The sequence below is a fragment of the Canis lupus genome, chromosome 18 (genome assembly GCF_048164855.1).
Source record: "Canis lupus baileyi chromosome 18, mCanLup2.hap1, whole genome shotgun sequence".
Lineage (NCBI taxonomy): Eukaryota > Metazoa > Chordata > Mammalia > Carnivora > Canidae > Canis > Canis lupus.
In genome coordinates, this window is record NC_132855.1 from 44644712 (window position 1) to 44665305 (window position 20594).

At 36.7% G+C, this 20594-nt stretch overlaps 1 protein-coding gene across 1 annotated transcript in view; it reads right to left on the reverse strand.

The window, feature by feature from the left end:
* The window catches only part of CDK14 (cyclin dependent kinase 14), a 721193-nt gene that overhangs the window by 619470 nt on the left and 81129 nt on the right, over window positions 1–20594 (reverse strand). The window lies entirely within an intron of this gene.

Sequence of the window (20594 nt, forward strand, 5' to 3'; positions counted from 1 at the left end):
CCAATTTGTGAGTATTTTGATGGTTCTATTGGATACTGCTACAATGCTTTCCTGAAAACTCATAGCCAGCTATACACCCACCAGAAGTTTATGAAAATGCTTATCTCTCCACCCCTTCAACAGCATTGATGTTTTCAATCATTTTCAGTTTTATGAGGAAAAGCTGGTTGGTACCTAGTTTTAATTTATTTCTCTTCAATTACTGATAAAGTTGAATTATGTTTTCTGTGATACTCTGATACTTCCTTCCCCTCCCTTTATTTTATTGGGGACAATTGCCATGTTTGTAAAGATCTTTGAAAACTTTGAGGAAACTTTGTAACGACTTTATTCACATTTGTCTCTTTCTGGCCGTCTTTTCATTTGTTGGTTCTTGCTGCCTAAATTCTTTCTTAGGTTGCAAAGTTGTCACTGTCATCTTTACTGGTGGTAGCGGTAGCGGTGATAGTGCTGAACGTATGCACATGTGTGTTTAGTTTTGATATCATAGCTCAATGTAGTCAGTTTATAAACCAGGAGATAGGTGAACCAGAGCTTTTAGATAGAAAACAACACAAATCAAATCTCCTGAATATAAGGACAATGGAATTATATAAAACTCATGGAATTTATGCAAATCTTTGGAGGCCTATGCTTAGGTTCAGTGAGCAAAGTGCCAGGGCAGGAATAGGTAAATCCTATCAACATCAGCTTCATTTTCTTTCTAGTCAAGATTTAAATGCCCAGGAATTAGCTTTAGGTTGACCTACTTATATCAAGCACTAGCCCCCAGCTCCATCTGGTTGTAGAATAAAAGGCTCTGAACCTCCAGAGGCCCCGAGTGGCAGGGAAGAGACCTTAATATACCAGTTTACCAGGAGTAATTCCAAAGTAGGAGTAATTTCTCAGAGGAAACTGGGTGCTGTTAAGAAGGGGGAATGGATTTGGGTGGTCAAAGTTCAAGTACTCATAAGCAAACTCTAGCTGTTTTAGGTGCATTTTCACTGACATGATTACAGAGTAAACAAATTTTGGAATCTCAGATTTCTTTTTACCCAGAAGTATTTTATGGCCTATCATATAAATAAAGTACACGAATTTCTCTTTTAAATTGTAATATGACCATTGGAGCTTTTGGCTTTCAACAACCACTGGTAAGTCAAAACTTTTGATTGAGATATATGCATGCATTTATCATACCATACAGGAAAACCTTATTGCCAAAAGAACTATAATTCTGTGGTAACAATTTCTAATATGTGTTGTGTCTTTTCTAAGAGGGCTACTTCTTTAAAAGGACGTTTTACTAAAAAATGGAAGAGTTTGGAGAACCTGGGTGGCTTAGTGGTTGAGCGTCTGACTTTGGCTCAGGTCATGATCCTGGGGTCCTGGAATTGAGTCCTGCATTGGGCTCCCCTCAGGGAGCCTGCTTCTCGCTCTGCCTATGTCTCTGCCTCTCTGTGTTTGTCTCTCATGAATAAATAAATAATCTTAAAAAAATAAGGGTTTAACAGAGTTAACAAACCTTGTCAATAACTTTCAACCTCTTTAATATATTTCTTCTTTTTTTAGAAAAATACATCCCTTCTTTTGTGGTTACATAGTTAAAATATCAATGTATATTATCAAACAACTGTGAAGCTGACTTTTTTCCTGCTTATTATTATGGCAACTACTTTCCAGTTAGAATGAGCAATAGGACCTAGTTTTCTAAATTGTTGGTTGAAGGCAAGTCCTTTCTGGCAGGTAAGTGGGCCCTATAAATAAGAAAGTCACTTTGAAAAACTAAAATTTGAACTTATAATCAACTTAGAATTAACAAATAAAAATAAGAGAGTATTCCCATGAGGGGTTAGAATTGGAATCTAAAGGGACGCTTGCATGACTCAGCGGTTGGGCATCTGCCTTTGGTCCAGGGCGTGATCCTGGAGTCCCAGGATTGGGTCCCACATTGGGCTCCCTGCATGGAGCCTGCTTCTCCCTCTGCCTATGTATCTGCCTCTGTGTGTGTGTGTGTCTCATGACTAAATAAACAAAATCTTAAAAAAAAAAAGAATTGGGATCTAAAGAGCTCTGGAAACACAGGCAGCTTCCTTCCCTTTTGCCCTCTCTCTGGTCTTCGGTCTCTGGTTTCTGTAGAAAAGACCACTCCATCTTTTTTCATCTCTTTCTTATGCCAGCCTTAGCTGCTTCTGAACACAGTGCCCCTTTTTCACTTAATACATTACATACAGCCATTGCCTGTTTATGGCCTTTGTCCCTATTAATTGTTCCCTAATCTCCATTTGCTCTTTTATCCACAGGGGATCGTGTTCCAGCCAGGGCCAGGACTACTTAGATACGGACATTTTTTTCAGCCTTCCTTGAAATCTTGAAACCACTGGTGGTGGATTTATGACTCTCTCTTGACCATAAGTAATAAGCGCAACTTCCAGGTCATGCCCTTAGAAGGAGTGTGCTTTTCCCTTTCCTCCTTCCTGCTGGTTGTGATGTGGAGGTGGTGGTGAAAACCAGAGGAGCCACCTTGTGCCAGAGGGCAAGCTAGTGCTAGGACAGCACAGCCATCCAGTTGGCCTGGGCTGCTCACCTTGGAACTCTTTTCCACCCATTCTACCTGGAGATTTCTTTGTCACAAAGGCTTAACAACATTCTAAATAAAGATGCCTTCAAGATTTGAACCTTTACGGGGTAAAGGTGTTCCCAATCTTTAAAATAGCTCATTAGGTACTCAAAAAATATTAAGTATTATAGGCTGTACTGTCCTCCTGCCTCCACCCCAAATCAGTATGTTGAAGTCCTAACCCTCAAATACCTTAGAACATGACACAGGCATAGAGGAAAGACCATTGAGAGACACACGGAGAAACATAGCCATCTAAAAGCCTAAGAGAGGCCTCAGAAGAAACTAAACCTGCCAACACCTTGATTTTGGACTTCTAGCCTCCAGAACTGTGAGAAAATAAATTTCTGTTGTTCAAGCCACCCTATCTGTGGTACTTTGTTATGGTGGCCTAACAAACTAATACAAATGTTTAAATGATAAGGAGGTTTTTGTTTTGTTTTTTTGTTTTGTTTTGTTTTTATTTTTTTGTTTTTTTAAGATTTTATTTATTCATTCATGAGAGACACACACAGAGAGAGAGAGAGAGAGAGAGGCAGAGACACAGGCAGAGGGAGAAGCAGGCTCCATACAGGGAGCCCGACATGGGACTTGATCCTGGGTCTCCAGGATCACACCGTGGGCTGAAGGCGGCGCTAAACCGCTGAGCCACCAGGGGCTGCCCTGATAAGTAGGTTTTTATAGAAGTTTGCTTTTGTTTCTTTTCCTTTAAATAAAAGAAGGCATGGGGAATAAATCAAGATTAGACAAAAAGGGAAGATTGAAAATATTTCTTTTCTTTTACTCAAGGGCAGTGTCACTGATGCTAGAATCACTGAAATACAGAGTACATGGATATCATTAAAACCAAGAAGCAAAGTTCCATATTTTCAAGTTTGCTGATGATTTGAGTCACTATGGACTTTAGCAATTGACTAGAGATCTAATTATTCCTGATAAATTCAGGCAAAAGATCTTTATTTTAAAATGCCATGAACACTGCAAATTATGCTACTCACATTATCTGCAGTAAAAATGACTGCTTTAAATAGGACTTTCTTGTTCTTTCTATTCAAGAGCAAATCCTTCTTGAAGTGACAATAATTGCAGAATTTTAGGATGTGCTCAGACCAAAACAAGTCACTCGTGAGATGTTCTTTACAGTTTAATGAGCTTAAAATCCACGACTGTACACAAATTAGAAGGCAAACTTTTATAAAGCATATGTTTGTTAAGAATTTCCATTTGAAATAGCAAAAACCTAGTGGACCTAGCCTAAAGGGGAAAGGCCATTTTCTTAGAAGTCTATAGGAAATTTCTCAGAGCTAATAGGCAGGAATCAAAGGTGGACCTCAGGTGAGAGTAGAACCAAGAACTGAAAGCTGTCAAGACACTTGGCCATCACTCTTGCTTTGTGTATGCAAGTCTCTCTGTGGTCTCTCACCGTGGTCTGTCATCTTTGCTTCTTTGCTCATCAACTTTATTCCCATCCCCTTCCTCTCTGCGGCCAAAGGTGAATGCAGTGGTGATGAGGCATATGTATAAATAGAGCAGATATACCCTCCATCTATGGGAGCATGGGACATTGTTTCTAGATAACTAGGGATTAGTTGTTGTTAGGTTAAATGCCCTGAAAAGTTTATATTATGATATTCACTTTTTAAAATACACATGTATGACCCCATCCTCAATACTGTTCTTGGTTAAAAAAAATCACACACTTCACTGGGGCATGACTTCATAGGGGAAATAGTGCTATGTCAATTGAAATAGATAAATTTTGTTCATTCTTTCTTCTCTTTATCATGTAGTCTTCGATAGGACCTCAAGAACCCTAATTTCTAGGGTTTAGAGTCTCTGCTAGGAGGCCAGAATTCTGACCTGAACTTTTATTAACTGGTGCTAGCATCAGATGGGTCATTGGAGATGGCAACCAGGAAACAAAACTTTGTACAAAAATATACATCTTAAGTTATGAATGCAACATGCCAATACACAGAAGAACCAATTTTCAAAATAGGAGTACTTATCTCCTTTTTACATACTTGGCCCATCCTGACTGAGGATGCTGATAATGAAGAATTGATGCTTTCAATATGGTAGTGTTCATTAGATCGTTTGAGTTTTTTCTTTGTGGTTTATCACAATGAGGCCTATTCTCAATTGGCTCAATTGTTGGGTGTTATAAATTTAGCAATACTTTAATGAGTGGATTATTGCTTGCCAGTTGAAAGCTCCTTCCACTTATAAACTAGGAGAATGTAGGTATAAGGCAGGCTAGTCCCTAGCAAATGGGGCTGACGAGGAAAAGACTGTCAAGACATTAGACATGGAACCCTCTCTCCCAGGGTATATGGGAGGTAGAGAAACTCATTTGCAGAGGTTGGTTAGATCAAGGTTAACCCCACAGTCTTAGGAAGCAGAACAGCCCAGACATGAGTCATTCACACAATACCATCAAGAAGCCTATTAGACATGATTCTTTCAGTTGGCAAGGGACAGAAATCTCATCCCAAATTGGCTAAAGCAAAAAAAAACAAATGAATCAGCTCATAAAACGGATAGTCCCAGGATAGAGTTGGTTTTAGGTATGACTTATATGGAGTCTCATGTGATATAGCCATAACCCAGTTACCTCCATCTCTTGGTTTGGCTCATTCCTCTCTGTTATGCTGGATTTATTCTAAGGTCCTACCTTCATGGTTTTAAGATGGTTTCCTACATCTAAGTGCTACCTTTAGATCCAGGCAAAAGGAACCCCTCTCCTGGACTCTGTACTATTGAGAGCTCTTCTCTGGCTCTCCTCCAGCCATGCACCCTCCCCACAGTGTAAAAGTCTCTGGAGCCAAAGGCTTGTACTCCCCTAGAATCTTCTCATATCCCTCTAGGTAATACTCTGGTTACCACAGACCCAAGAATTCTCTGCCAAAAATCTCCAAGCTAATTAGCCCTATGTAGGCCTCTTCCTTGAGTCTATCCATCTAAGGATGTTCACACCTACCATTTTCTCTGCTTGGGTCATTTGAGACCATATCCCATCTCTGAACCAATCGCTGTGGGAATAGGCTCTCTTGGGTCCCAAACTTCATCCCTTAGGGCTTAGAACAGAGGCCTACCCTGTCTATTTGATTAAAAGGTGGATTGCAAACAAAAGTTGGGACTGCTTCTGAAAGGAGGAGGATTGGTGTTTAAGCCAGGAGGCCAGCCATAATACTGTAAAATACTGTCTGGTACTCAGTCCTAAGATATTGATGACTTGTTTTATAGGATGGCCTGGCAGGACCTGGTTGATCCTAGGAAGAGAGGCATTCCTCTTTGCAAAGGAAGGTGAGAGAGCAAACAGGGCAACTAAGGCAGACGCTGTATCCATGGACAAGCCAACCAGTGGAAGGGGGAGAAGAGAAAGAACGTTCTAGTTTAGAAGAGCCCAGGCATCCAAGGCACAGCAGAGACTCCAGGCTTGTCAAAAACAGGTGTCTGAGGGAACAGCTCAGGGATTGAGGTCTGGTATGATGAGCTAACTCTGAAAAGCTTGCAGATAGTCTGTGGAATTTCTGACCAAAAAAAAAATTATGGGTGGAATTATGCCTATATAGAGGGCATCATTGGGAAAGACAAAGGAGAGGAAATGGGGCAGGAGGATAAAAACAGACTGGCTTTCCCTAACATTACTTCCAAGGAAGACTCTGGTCAGAGAAAAGCTGGGGTTTTGACAGTGATAATTGCAATGCTAGGACCATTATGACCAAAAGAGAGTTTGAACACTTTTTCAAAAGGATTTGGTGGAAAATATCATTAGTTTTAAGATTCCCAAGTCAAGTTTATATTTGCTCTGCAATAATTCAAAACATTCTAACTCCTTTGTAACCAGGTAGCTTTTATTAGTGGTTAAAAGCATTCAGTGTACTATCACTATATAAACGGGGAACTAAGATACAATTTAAGCTGCAAATTGCAGGATTTACTACCTATCCCTTCCCACCACTAGCTCTAGCACTTGCTTTCTTTGTCCCAGGTTTCTAAGGTGATGTCTGCTTTTATTTTTAAGGTTTTATTTATCTATTGATGAGACACAGAGAGAGAGAGAGGCAGAGACACAGGCAAAGGGACAGGCAGGCCCCCCATGGGGAACCTGATTTGAGACTTGATCTTAGGAACCCTGGGATCATGACCTGAGCCAGAGGCAGATAGTCAACCACTGAGCCACCCAGGCATCCTTCTATTGGCTTAATTGCTGGCTATACCATTTAAGTTGTGTATAAAATAAAATCGTAGTACCTTATATATTACAGGGACTCATCAAAATATTTGATTTACATGGAAGAAAGTAAAATAGCCCTTACTAATATCCTAATTCATATCATAAGTATTCATAGAAATTTGAGCCTGGAAAAATATTTCAAGAGCACTCTTATCCATCTTTTCTAGACAGAGGAGAAGCCTATCTTAGATGGAGGTTAACTGCCTAATTCAGGCATTTCAAGCACAGATGCTGGACTAATAGGAATATCCCAAGATACTTGAAAATTATCACTTCTTTGTCTATACATAGGGCAAGCTTTAGATGGAGTAAGACTTAAAAACTTCCATTTCTATCAATAACTTGGAAACACTAATAGTTGTTTTTGAAAATAGAAAAAATTTCATTGGGAAAAATGTTTACTTCTCAAAGACTCTCAAGAGTGGGATAGGCCTTGCATTTCATTTAGCTTAAAATCCCATTTGATGTAAAATCCTTTTTTTTCTTCCCTTTTCTTTCCTTTTTTCCTTTTCTTGCCTTGAAAATAAATAACAGTAAATTCTTGAAAGGTCAGGCAATTCTGAAACATGAACATACTCAGACCAAGAGAAAATGGCTTTGAAACATTGGATATTAGTTAACAGTAGTAGCAGTAACACCACAGAAAGCAAAAGAGATAGAATAGTCCTGGTGACCTCCTGGTGCAAAAAACAATTCCATTTCATCTCATTTAAGCTGAAATTTCAAAAGTGTAAGTTCAGAGTAGCATGAAAGTCACCAAGTTACAGTACCTTAATATGAAGGTCTAATTGCCCAAAGAAAAACAGGCAAGGTGAGATTGCCTGACTGACTTAAGCCCATCCTTTTTTTTTTTTAAAATATTGTGACGAATACAATAACAGCAATGTTGGGAGTTCCAGTCTAGATTCTGCTATGCAGCACTTACTAGAGCTTTCTACCAATTATTTCTTCCATTATGTCAAAACTGAGTACCTATCAACTTTTGATATTTGGAATGCCTGGAAATCTCTTAATAGCTTGGCCCTAGGCAACTTTTAAAACTCATTCATGTTCCAAGAGATTACATTGAAAAAATCATGTTAGGGTTCACTGACGTTTGCATTCCCTGGGTTATATGCTTTCACTGGCAAGAAGCGTTCAGTAACTTCAGTGAAATGGTTTATAGATTACAAAACCCAGGGGATGATAATAGAGCTGAAGGTCCCAGTTGGATCAAGTAAAAAATTCATCTTCCTCATTTTATAAAGTTGAGGAAATTGAGGCCCAGATCAATCTTCAAGATCATTTGGCTGGTTAGTAGCAACACCAAGGCTGGATAATTTAGTGGCTCAATGATATCATTCAGGGTCTAGGTTCTTCTCAATGTTCAGTTTTGCTCTTCTCTAGGTATCAATTTTTTCCAGACTTGTCTCATGATAGAAACGTAGTGGAAGCAGCTCTGGGAATCACATTTAGATATAATACTACCCAAAAAAAGAAGAGGAAGGTGTCTTTTTTGTGTCTTATCTAAGAGTGAGAAACCCTTTCCTAAAAACTTCCCCAAATTTCTCATTTCTAATTGGTCAGAATTGGGTCTTGTGTCCTTTCTAAAACGACTACTGGCAAGGAAAATAAGAATGCCATAGACCAACTAAGATTTACCCTCTGGGGCTGGGAATGAGTAAATGGCCACAGGGAGGACAGCTACTTGAACAAAACCAGGGTTATTTTAACATATGCATATAGGGAAATAGATACTGAGTAAGGAACTCGTAGAATCTTTTACACTCTATAAGTAGCTCAGAGCCTCAAGTAACAGCTGAAGATCACTGAAAATGATTTATTTTAGAAACCAGCAGAACATTTCTCTGCTGTCTCTTGTTCTACTATGTCTATTTTATCCTTCTTCCCTATCTGCCTTACTACCGTCTCCCTCTCTCTGCTTCCCCTAAACTGGCTATGAATTGAAATTAGTCTATGCCACTTTGATGGCCTACTGTATGCAAAGCATCATACTGATATAACTTAATTTTTAAGGAGTGTTATTAAAATGCTATAAGCCATATTACTTAAAAGTCAGCTTATTATTTTATATTATTAATTAATTTCTAGACTAAATTGCTACTTAATATCAAAGATTTGTTTGTTTCTTTTTATTGTGGTAATAAAAAAATCTTCCACATAGAAAAGATTTCCACTGAGTTGCTGGCACCAAAATACATAAACATCCATAACAATGCACACATTTTTTCTTCTTAAGTGTTCATTGAATCTCAGAATGCTGATAAATATATTACTATCTTCTACTGGTCATTTCACTCTATCATCAGTATTATATTCTCCACTAGTGGGATGTCTTTTGCTTTCTTAAAATGCTTTCCTATTACAGCTTCTTGTCCCAAAGACCATATTGGTACCACTGAACTGATAAGAGTTGGTTGCTTTGTTCCAAAGCTTGGGGAATATTGAAATGAATATTATTCTTCAGCTCTGAAGCAATCTAATGTGAAGGATCGTGAATAACGACATAATGTACAAGGGGTGATCATAAATAAGATGACTATTTTTTAAAAGATTTTATTTATTTATTCATGAGAGAACAGAGAGAGAGAGAGAGAAAGAGAGAGAGAGAGAGAGAGGCAGAGACACAAGGCAGAGGGAGAAGCAGGCTCCATGCGGGAGCCTGGCGTGGGACTCGATTCCGGGTCTCCAGGATCACGCCTTGGGCTGAAGGTGGTGCAAACCACTGAGCAACCGGGCTGCCCTAGATGACTATTTTTTAACATAATAATCCTTCATTAAAAATAGACCAATTCTTTCACTGGCCTGAAAAGCATAGGAAAGCACACAGATTTTTTAAGGAAAGAAAAAACTATCTGAAGTCTCCATGGAAATATTTACTATTTTTGTGGCTTTTTGTAAGTTGTTTCTAAATCTTCATTTTCTTTTCTCTAGAATTAAAAAAATAAAAGTACAAAGGATAGGATCATCCTTTAATTTACTGTCCAAATGGAACACTTCCTGCATATTTCCCTCAGGGAATCTTTCAGGCTTTTGGTGGGAGGGGATGTTTTGATTGACGTATAACATATATACAGAAAAGTACACATATTGTAGTAGATTTTCACAAACTGAACAAATCTATGAAATGCATATTCAATTTAAAAGATCTACGAAATCAGTACCCTGATTAAGAAAGAATATTACCAATATTCAAGCTGAAATACTTAGAAAGGTGGCATTTTTTAAAATGTGTAATTGAGGTTTAATTGATATATAATAAACTTCACCTATCTAAATTTATACTCTAGTAAATTTTGGCATATACTTGTGAAACAATTGCCATGGTCAAGATAATAAGTATATTCACTATACCAAAAAGTTTCCATGTGTCACTTTGTAATCTCGCCTTTCATTCCCCTTTTCTATTCCCAGGTAACCACAGATCTCATTTTGGCCACAGGTTTGCTTTTTTTAGAATTTTATATAAACAGATATATATACTATATCATCTTTTGTTTGACTTATTTTACCTAGAGATTCTATATTTTGTGTATTTCAGTAGTTCTTTCTCATTTTTTCTGAGTAGAGTTCCACTGTATGGCTATACCATCATGTGGTTTTCCATTCTCCTATTGATGAACATTTGAGTTTAGAGTTATCACAAAGGAAGCTGCTATGACCACTCAAGGTATGGACATATGTATTTATTTTTCATGCATAAACATCTAGGTATAAAATGGCAGGGTGGTATGGTAGGTGTAGTCAAGTTTTTAGGAAACTATTAAATCATCTTCCAAAGTGGTTGCACCATTTTACATTCTTTGCAGCAGTGTTTTAAAAGTATAGTTTCTCCACATCTTCATCTTCAGCAATAATTGGTATGGTCATTGTTTATAATCTGAGCCATTGTAGTGAGTGTGCAGTGGTATCTCATTTTGGCTTTCATTTGCATTCTCCTAATGACTAACGATGTGTGAACATGTTTTCATGTGTCTATTTGACGGGGTTCTATTTTTAATTACTCCAAGACAACAGGTGTAAGGTAGGATCATCCTGGGAAAATTGGGACATATGGTGACTTAAACAAACATAATGAAGGACTTACTTGCAAATATTGAAACATCCTTGCATCCCTGGAATAAATCCCACTTGATTGTAATGTACATGATATAAACATTAACAAAATGAAGGATAAAAAGCACATGATCATTTCAAGAGATGTAGAAAAAGCCTTTGACAAAATTTCATATTCAATCATGATAAAAAACTCTTTCATAAAACTAGGTATAGGAAGAATGTATCTCAACGTAATAAAGGCCATACATGACAAGCCCTCTGGTAACAGCATGTTCAACAATGGCAAGCCAAAAGCTTTTTTTCTAAGATCAGAAACAACACAAGGATGTCCACTTTTGCCACTTTTATTCAACGTAGTACTGGAAGTCCTAGGCAGAGCAATCAGGCAAAAAGGAGGAAAGAAGGTTTAGTCAGTTAAGCATTTGCCTCTGGCTCAGGCAGTGATCCTAGGGCCCTGGGATTGAGCCCCATGTTGTGCTTCCTGCTCAGCAGGTAGCCTGCTTCCCATCTCTCTCTGCCCCTCCTCCACTCATGCTCTCTTTGCTTGCTCACTCTCTCTAATAAATAAATTTTTAAAATCTTTTTTTGGAAGAAAAAAGGAAGGAAGGAAGGAAGGAAGGAAGGAAGGAAGGAAGGAAGGAAGGAAGGAAGGAAGGAAATCCAAATTGGAAAGGAAGAAGTAAACTATTTGGAGAGGACATGATATTATATATAGAAAATCCTAAAGAGTCCACCAAAGACTGTTAAAACTAATAAATGAAATCAGAAAAGTTGCAGGATACAAAATCAATATACAAAAATCAATTGCATTTCTACATACAAATAAACTATCAGAAAGAAAAATTAAGAAGACAGTCCCATTGACAATTGTATCATAAAGAATAAAATACCTAAGATTTAACCAAGGAGGTGAAAGACCTATAGAATTAAAGGGATAAAACAATGATGAAAGAAATTGAAGACACAAATAAATTAAAAACTACTCCAAGTTCATGGATTGGTAGAATTAATATTGTTAAAGTGCTTGTACTACTCAAAGCAATATACAGATTCAGTGCAACTTGTCAAAATTCCAATGACATTTTTCATCAAAATAGAACACACAATCCTAAAATATTTGTGGAACCACAAGAGACTGAATAGCCAAAGTCATTTTGAGGAAGAACAAAGTGCAAGGCATCACATTTCCTGATTTCAACCTATATTATAAGCTGTAGTGATCAAAACACTGATACTGACACAAAAACAGACATACAGATCAATAGAACAGAATAGAGGGCCCAGAAATAAACCCACACATATATGGCCAATTAATCTATGACAAAGTAGCTGAGAATATACAGTGGGGAAAATATAGTTTCTTCAATAAATGGTATTGGGAAAGCTGGACAGCCACCTGCAAAAGGATAAAAGTGGACCCGTATCTTACACGACTTACAAAAATCAATTTAAAATGGATTAAAGATTTGAACGTAAGACCTGAAATCATAAAATTCCTAGAAGAAAACATAAAGCGTAAGCTCCTTGACTTTGGTCTTGGTAATTTTTTTTTTTTTTTTTATTTTGACACCAAAAGCAAAGGCAACAAAAACAAAAATAAAAGTGTAGAACCACATTAAACTAAAAAGCTTCTGTACAGCAAATCATCAACAAAAAGAAAATGTAACCTGCAGCATGGGATAAAATAATTGCAAATCATATATCCCATAAGAAGTTAACATCTGAAATATATAAAGAACAACTCAATAGCAAAAGATGAACAATCCATTAATAAATGAGCTGAGGAGCTCAATATACTTTTCCCCCAAAAAAGATACACAAATGGACAATGGGTAAATGAAAAGGTGTTCAACATTACAAACTATCAGGGATACTCAAATCAAAACCACGGTGAACTATCACCTCACATCTGTTAAATTAGCTATTATCAAAAAGACTGGAGATAACAAGGCAGTGGAAAAAGGGGGAACCCTTATGCACTGTTACTAAGAATGTAAATGTGCAGCTGTTATAGAAAACAGTATGAAGGTTCCTCAAAAAACTTAAAACTATCATATGATCTAGCAATTCCACTTTTGAGTATTCATTCAAAGAAAATGAAATCACTTTGTCAAAGAGATATCTGCACCCTGTATTCATTGCAGCATTTTAAAAAAAGATTTTATTTATTGATTCATGAGAGAGACAGACAGAGAGAGGCAGAGACACAGGCAGAGGGAGAAGCAGGCTCCATGCAGGGAGCCTGATATGGGACTCCATCCTGGGACCCCAGGATGATGCCCTGGGCCAAAGGCAGGCGCTAAACCACTGAGTCACCCAGGCATCCCATCACTGCAGCATTATTCACAATAGCCAAGACATGGAAGGAACCTGAGTGTCCATGGACAGATGAATAGACAAAGAAAATGCATATATATATATATACTCACAGTGTAGCACTATCCAACCACAAAAAAGAAGGAAATCCTGCCACTTACAACAACTAGCTGGACCTGAAGGGCATTATGTAAAGTGAGGTCAGACTGTGAGAGACAAATTCTGTTATGATCGCACTTATATGAGGAATCTAAAAAACTGAACTCACAGGTACAGAGAACAGATTGGTGGTTCCCGGAATCAGGAAATGGAAAGTGGGCAAAATAGGTGAAGGCAGACAAAAGGTAGAAAAGTCCAGTTATAAAATAACTAAGTTCTGGGGATGTAATGTACAGTACAGTGACTATAGATAACAATACTATACTCCATATTTGAAAGTTGCTAAGAGTAGACCTTGAAAGTCTCCATCACAAGAAAAAATTGTAACTATGTGAGGTAACAGATGTTAACTAAATTTATTGTGGCATTTTGCAATATGTACATATATTAAATTATTATGTTGTATACTAAAACTAAATGTAATATAAGGTCAAATATCAATTATATCTCAATAAAACTGAGGGAAAAAACAAGACAAATGAAGGAGGTAGAGGAAGAGGAGTATGGGGAAAGAAGAAAAAAACCTCTCATTGGGTTATAAGATTATCACAATGCTTTGTTATCATAAAGCTACACAGAATTTTACATAATACTACATAAGTTAATAATAATTAATAATAAAATTGATTCATTTTCTCAGAAGGGAAAAGTTTGGCAAAATTATATTCATGATTAAGGGATCTGAGAGTCAATATTTTTATAAAAGTTAGCAAAATGGTATGTTTAAAATGTATATATAGGGATCCCTGGGTGGCGCAGCGGTTTGGCGCCTGCCTTTGGCCCAGGGCGTGATCCTGGAGACCCGGGATCGAATCCCACGTCGGGCTCCCGGTGCATGGAGCCTGCTTCTCCCTCTGCCTGTGTCTCTGCCTCTCTCTCTCTCTCTCTCTCTGTGACTATGATAAATAAATAAAAATTTAAAAAAATAAAATGTATATATATACACACACACATTATTATACATATTTACATATAAATGTATATATCAAATAACATATATTGTAACACTTCAAAAAGTATATATTAAATAGTATATGTAATATGGTAATCATCTCATAACATTGTAGTTAATGTGGTTTAATGTCATAGAACATTGTTAAGTGGTTCTTTCTCCTAAAGCAATCTAGCCTTTCTTTTTCCCTTAGTACAACAAATCAAATGTGTAAGATTATAGAATGCTGAGGGCTCGTTCGGAGAAACTTTGGCAGGAATCTTTGAGGAGACAATTAGAGAAAATGGGAGACATTAGATTAAGCATTTTGAAACATGGATGTTTTGTTCTTCTGCGCTCTTTTTGTAAAAAAAGAAGGAAGGAGGGAAGGAAGGAAGGAAGGAAGGAAGGAAGGAAGGAAGGAAGGCAGGCAAACCATACTGGCAATAGCAGATGTTTATAAACACTCAATTTTTTTTTGGTTGCAATTATCTTTTCAAATGAAATAACCTTTGTCTACAGGATCAAGCAGTAAGTTTATGTAAGAGGATAGGAAAATACCCTATTAGTTAGAATAGAGTAGTTACAGTTCATGATACCCAGGGCATTATGTAATATTTTTATATGCAGTGTTATTATTGAAATTATTCTGGATGACCTATAATGCTTTGTACATAGTAGGGTTTCAAATATTGTTAGGATTAAACATGAGACATAAATTCATTCCTAAATATAGAACCTGATTCCTTATGGCTTTAGTACTTAATTTCCAGATGACTGGAAGACTGCTTTTAATATATTAATTGTATGTGCTCTGGGATTTTCACAATGATGAACCAAGAAAACATCTGAGCTGGAAGTCACTGGATATGTTTGAACCAAGTAAAAAGTAATAAAAAGTAAAGCCATCCTTAACTTTATAACCAAGCATGGATTTTTCTGGTTAACTTGTGCAGTTGAGAAAGCATTTCCTCCAAAATTGTTCAGTTTCATTGACAGGAAGTTTTTTCTAACATAATAACTGCTTTCTTGTGTGATTGTAGACAAACTTAAAGGAAATTTTTTTCGCTATAATCTCAGGGAGAAGTAGTTTTGTTTTTGTATTATTTATTTATTTATTTTTGAGAGAGAGTGAGAGGAGGGGCAGAGGGAGAAGGAGAGAAATCTCAAGCAGACTCCTTGCTGAGTGCAGAGCCCAAAGAGCTCGATCTCACAACCCTGAGATTATGACCTGAGCCTAAATCAAGAGTCTGGCACTTAACTGACTAAGCCACCCAGGCACCCCAGAGAGATAAGTTTTCTATGAGATGAAAACTACGGCTTTTCAAGCTTAGCTTCACTTCTAAAGCCAAAAGATCTTGGGCAATTCATTCTGTTGTGGTGAGTTTGTTTTTCAAATTCCTTATCTATACAATTGGGGCACTAGTATCTGTCCATCTCAAAGGATTCATTAGAAAATGAGGAAACCACCCTTTTCTTAAGGAAATCTGTCACAATCACAAATAATTTAGGGTCAGAGCTGAATTAAGACTAGGTCTCCAGGGGTGCCTGGGTGGTTCAGTTGGCTAAGCGTCTGCCTCTGGCTCAGGTCATGATCTCAGGGTCTTGGGATTGAGCACTGACTCAGGCTCCTTGCTCAGTGGGGTATCTGCTTCTCCCTCTCTCTTGGCCCCTTGATTGTGCTCTCTCTCTCACTCTCTCTGTCTCAAACAAATAAAATCTTAAAGCAACAACAACAACAACTAAAGACCAGGTCTCCAATTCTAAAACTTGGTCTCCTCTTCTAAGCATAACACTCAATCTAATGAGGTAAGACAAAGAAGTTTGTATAATTAGTATGAAATTTCAGTTGGCAACTAGTATTAAATTGATCTCTTTTTTTTCCAAGATTTTATTTTATTCATTTATTTTGAGAGAGAGAAAGCATGCACATGCGGGGTGGGGCATAAGGTGAGGGTGAGGGAGAGAATTTCAAGCAGACTCCATGCTGAGTGCGGAGCCCAAAAGGGGCTCGATCTCACAACCCTAAGGTCATGACCTGTGTGGAAACTAAGAGTCGGAGGCTTAACTGACTGAGCCACCCAGGTGCCCCTAAATTTATCTCTTTTTTTTTTTTTTTAATCTCTCTCCAGGTTGTAGCTTCCTAAATTGAAAACTACCCAAAGTTCTGGTTAGATGGTGACTCTCTCTGAATCTAAGTGCCTTTCTCTGTTTTCTAAAATTTGTTTCACTCCTTTTATCCAAAGATGACATTTCCTAGAGCTATGTTGACTCAGCATTACCTATGCAAATCAAGAGTTTTCTGAAATTCAACAAAGCTAAGAAGATGTCTTCCTGGTAAGAATCAAACAAGATGGTACAAAAGGGAGAGTAAGGTTCTTGGCCAGAATAATACCAGGTGGGTGGAAAAGCCTTAGAAAGAATTAATTGGAATCAGTTTTAATATATGCTGTTCACTTTAAATCCCAATGTGGATATAATGAGCTCATAATTATAAATGAAAATCATTTAAAACCTCAGCGCTTCATGAGCTGCCAGTACTTCCAAATGATTGCATTCTTTCTAAGTAGTCACCATGGAAAATGCAAAGCGTTTTTCAACTGCTGAAACCATTTTGGATTTTTCTTTACAAACTGCTATCATAATTAGTTCCGGCCCCCACCTTTTCCTCCCTGCTTTTTCATTTTTCCTTTCCTGTGCACATAAGTTCTTTATAGTCTAAATCTGACGTTGACCAAAAATGGGTTGTCTGTAAACAGTTACCTGTTCATCATATAGACTCTGAATATCTTTCTGCCTTTTCAAAAACAAATTCTTTGTTCCCATTCTCAGCTGTCCTCAAAGAATGATGACCTGCCACTACTGAAGATGAATTTTAAATGTTCTGCAGGTTTTTAAAAAATATTTTTTAAATTTATTCCTGAGAGACACAGAGAGAGAGGCAGAGACACAGGCAGAGGGAGAAGCAGGCTCCATGCAGAGAGCCCGATGCGGACTCCATCCCAGGACTCCGGGCAGGCGCTAAACTGCTGAGCCACCCAGGGATCCCCATGTTTTGCAGGTTTTTAAGGACATTTCAAGGAAGAGATCCAAAGACATTTTAAGTAATATCAACAGCACTGAAATAAGTGACTAATTTCTAATGGTAAATAATCTTATGGGACAAAATTAATTGCGGTACTTAATCATAGTGTTTGTTAAAAATGAGCCAAAAAAAGATCAGTCATATTAAATTCCTGTTTTACTTTATATATGGATATACACTATGCATGCACGTGTACGCATATAATCTTAAGACCTCTGGCATATTTCTAAGAGAAGAGTTAAAACTGAAAGACAGCAGCAACAGAAAAACCAGCATGTAAAATGCCATGGGAAGGAATACCTACTGAGAAAATATAAATGTAAAAGAGATATGACAGATGTCTTTCATAATTTTACCCAGTGAAGCAATAATAGGAATAAAAAATGTTGTTAAAAAACAAAGTGATAGCACTTCAATATTTTGAACACATTTAAAGGCTCTGGCTCCATAGTCAACCTGTCAAGAATCTAAAAACCTATAAGAACCCTTCATTTTTCAATAATCTAGTTCAATATGGATTTATTCCATTATTTTACTTGTTTTAATTAGTGGAGTATTTTGAGTAAGTTTTAACTTTATCAACTTTACATTTTATGTCTTATTGATATACTTGTAAAGACTGTGTTTACATTTTATCTAGGTGTTTTATCTGTTACATACTGCTGAAAATCCAGTAATCATAAATGCAAAAACTTTTACTCCTATAGCACACACATAAGGTCTTTTTAATAATTCAAAGAGTTTTCTATAATTTTAATAATTCAAAGAGTTTTCTTTCTATAATATTATGAGTTTTCTATAATGATTAAGTCATACTGATGAGCTCAATAGGAAAATTCTAATATTGTTAAATTAACTTAAATAATTCACTGTAGAAGCCAGGCATAAAAGAGCAAGAAAAATAAATTCTGAGTGCTCAAAATATTTTGCTTTTACTTATGCCAAGGCATATTTCCTAAATCATAGTGACAATTTTTCCTCTCTTTTGTTGGAGTACATGACAGCTACTCATATACTGGGGCAGGTGCCAAAGATAAATGCTTCCCTATTAAAGTCAAGAATGTCAGCATTCTGTGTGCAATGATGGGCAGCCCTCTATCATTTTTGCATAAGACATCTCCTGGGAAACCTATCACCAGGCCTTATTACTACACTATCAACTTATTCTCATCTCAAATTGTTATTTTTCAAAGACAGCCAGCTGAGTTGCACTTTACTTTTTTAGATTCCCTGATAGGTGATGAAAGAAAAAAGTCAAACAGAGCACAAGAGAACAAGGTTATTCATAATTTCATTTAACACCAAATCCAAAATCACTAATCCTTTAAATATAGCTGTTTGTGATATATTGATAATTATTCAGTATGATTATATAAAGTGAGAAAAAATGGAATAAAGTCAGTGAATGATTTTTTAAAATATAGAATTATGGTAGATGCTAGAATTAGTTAATTAGAGCCAATAATGAAGAAATTAATTGAAAATTCTACTATAATTACAATAAAACAAATTAAACCTGGTTTAGTATATTTTATTTCCTTTGGTGTTTATTTATAGAAGTCTTTTTCTGGTGATTACAAATCAAGAACCATCCTCAGGTTGTGTGATTAAAGGATGATTTTTTTCACAATTTATCAGAGGTAATGTGACATTCTACAGAAAATAACAGTCCATGCTAAATAGTTTTGAAGTGAGAAATGAAATTGAAATTTATTATGGAAAAAGGAGAAAAAAATGAAACTCCCCCAAAGACATTGATTAATGAGAATTTGAAAGGTTTGAGAAAACAGCCATATGTAGAAAATTAACACAAATGGATATATTTTTAACATTCTGAAAGTTAGTATGCATTTGAGATATGAATCTTTCTAATAAAAAAAGATGTATTTAAACCTGGTTAAAAAATAAATAAATAAACCTGGTAAATGGTAATCTTAGAAACAAATCTTAGAAACAATAAAACAAGTACTCTTATTCTTCAAAATTTTTCTACAAATAAACACAACACACCAACTTTATCTAGAATTATAAGAATAAAGCTTCAGTCTATAATGAGTTTAATAAAACTTGGATTTCCTTCATACAACTGAAGAATGGGGCTGATTGGGTTTGCATTGCATGTATAGGACCCGAGAAAGCTACTGAAAAATATATCACCAAAAAAACCCATTAAGGCAAACTGAGAGTTTTATAGGACTATATTCCTTTCACAGTGAGGTATATGTATATGTGTGTGTGTGTGTGTGTGTGTGTGTGTGTGTTCACACACTCGCATGTGTGTATAACAATGGAGTGTTAATAACCCATGAGAAAGAAAAAAGTCTTGCTATTTGTGACAACATGGATGAACCTGGAGGATACTATGCTAAGTGAAATAAACCTGCCAGAGAAGTACCAAATACTATATCATCTCACTTATGAGATCTGGAGAAAAAAAAAAGCCAAACGCACAGAAACAGAGTATAATGTGGTTACCAGACTAGTGGGTGGGAGAAATGGGGAGAAGATGATCAAAAGGTACTAGCTTTCAGTAATAAGATGAATAAATTCTGAGATGTGATGTACCGCACGATGAGTATAGTTAATAATATTGTATTTCATACTTGAACTTTACTATGAGAGTAGTCTTAAACATTCTCATCACACATAGACAGAGGTAACTATGTGAGGTGATGGATGTCTTAAGTAAACCGATTGTGGTAATCATTTCATATTGTGTATGTATATCAAATTGTTGCTTTATTTTTTATTTTATTTTTAAAAAATTTTATTTATTTATTCATGAGAGACACAGAAAGAGAGAGAGGCAGAGACACAGGCAGAGGGAGAAGCAGGCTCCATGCAGAGAGCCCGACGTGGGACTCAATCCCGGGTCTCCAGGATCACGCCCTGGGCTGAAGGCAACACTAAACTGCTGAGCCACCTGGGCCGCCCAAATTGTTGCTTTAAATATATGTGATTTTACTGGTCAATTATACTTCAATAAAGCTGAGGAGAAAATGAAACTCTAGGAAATGAGCTGAAGCGGAAAGACATGACCTGAGATAGAAGAGCCCCAACTGACTAGATGGTCTATCACTTCATGGGGGAAAGACAGAGTATGTTCTTGGGTTTTGGTGAAACAAGAAAAATTACTTATTTCTATAGTGCTATTTCAGTTCTTCAACAAAGTCAAATTTTCTGCTAAACATAGAAATCAATTTCT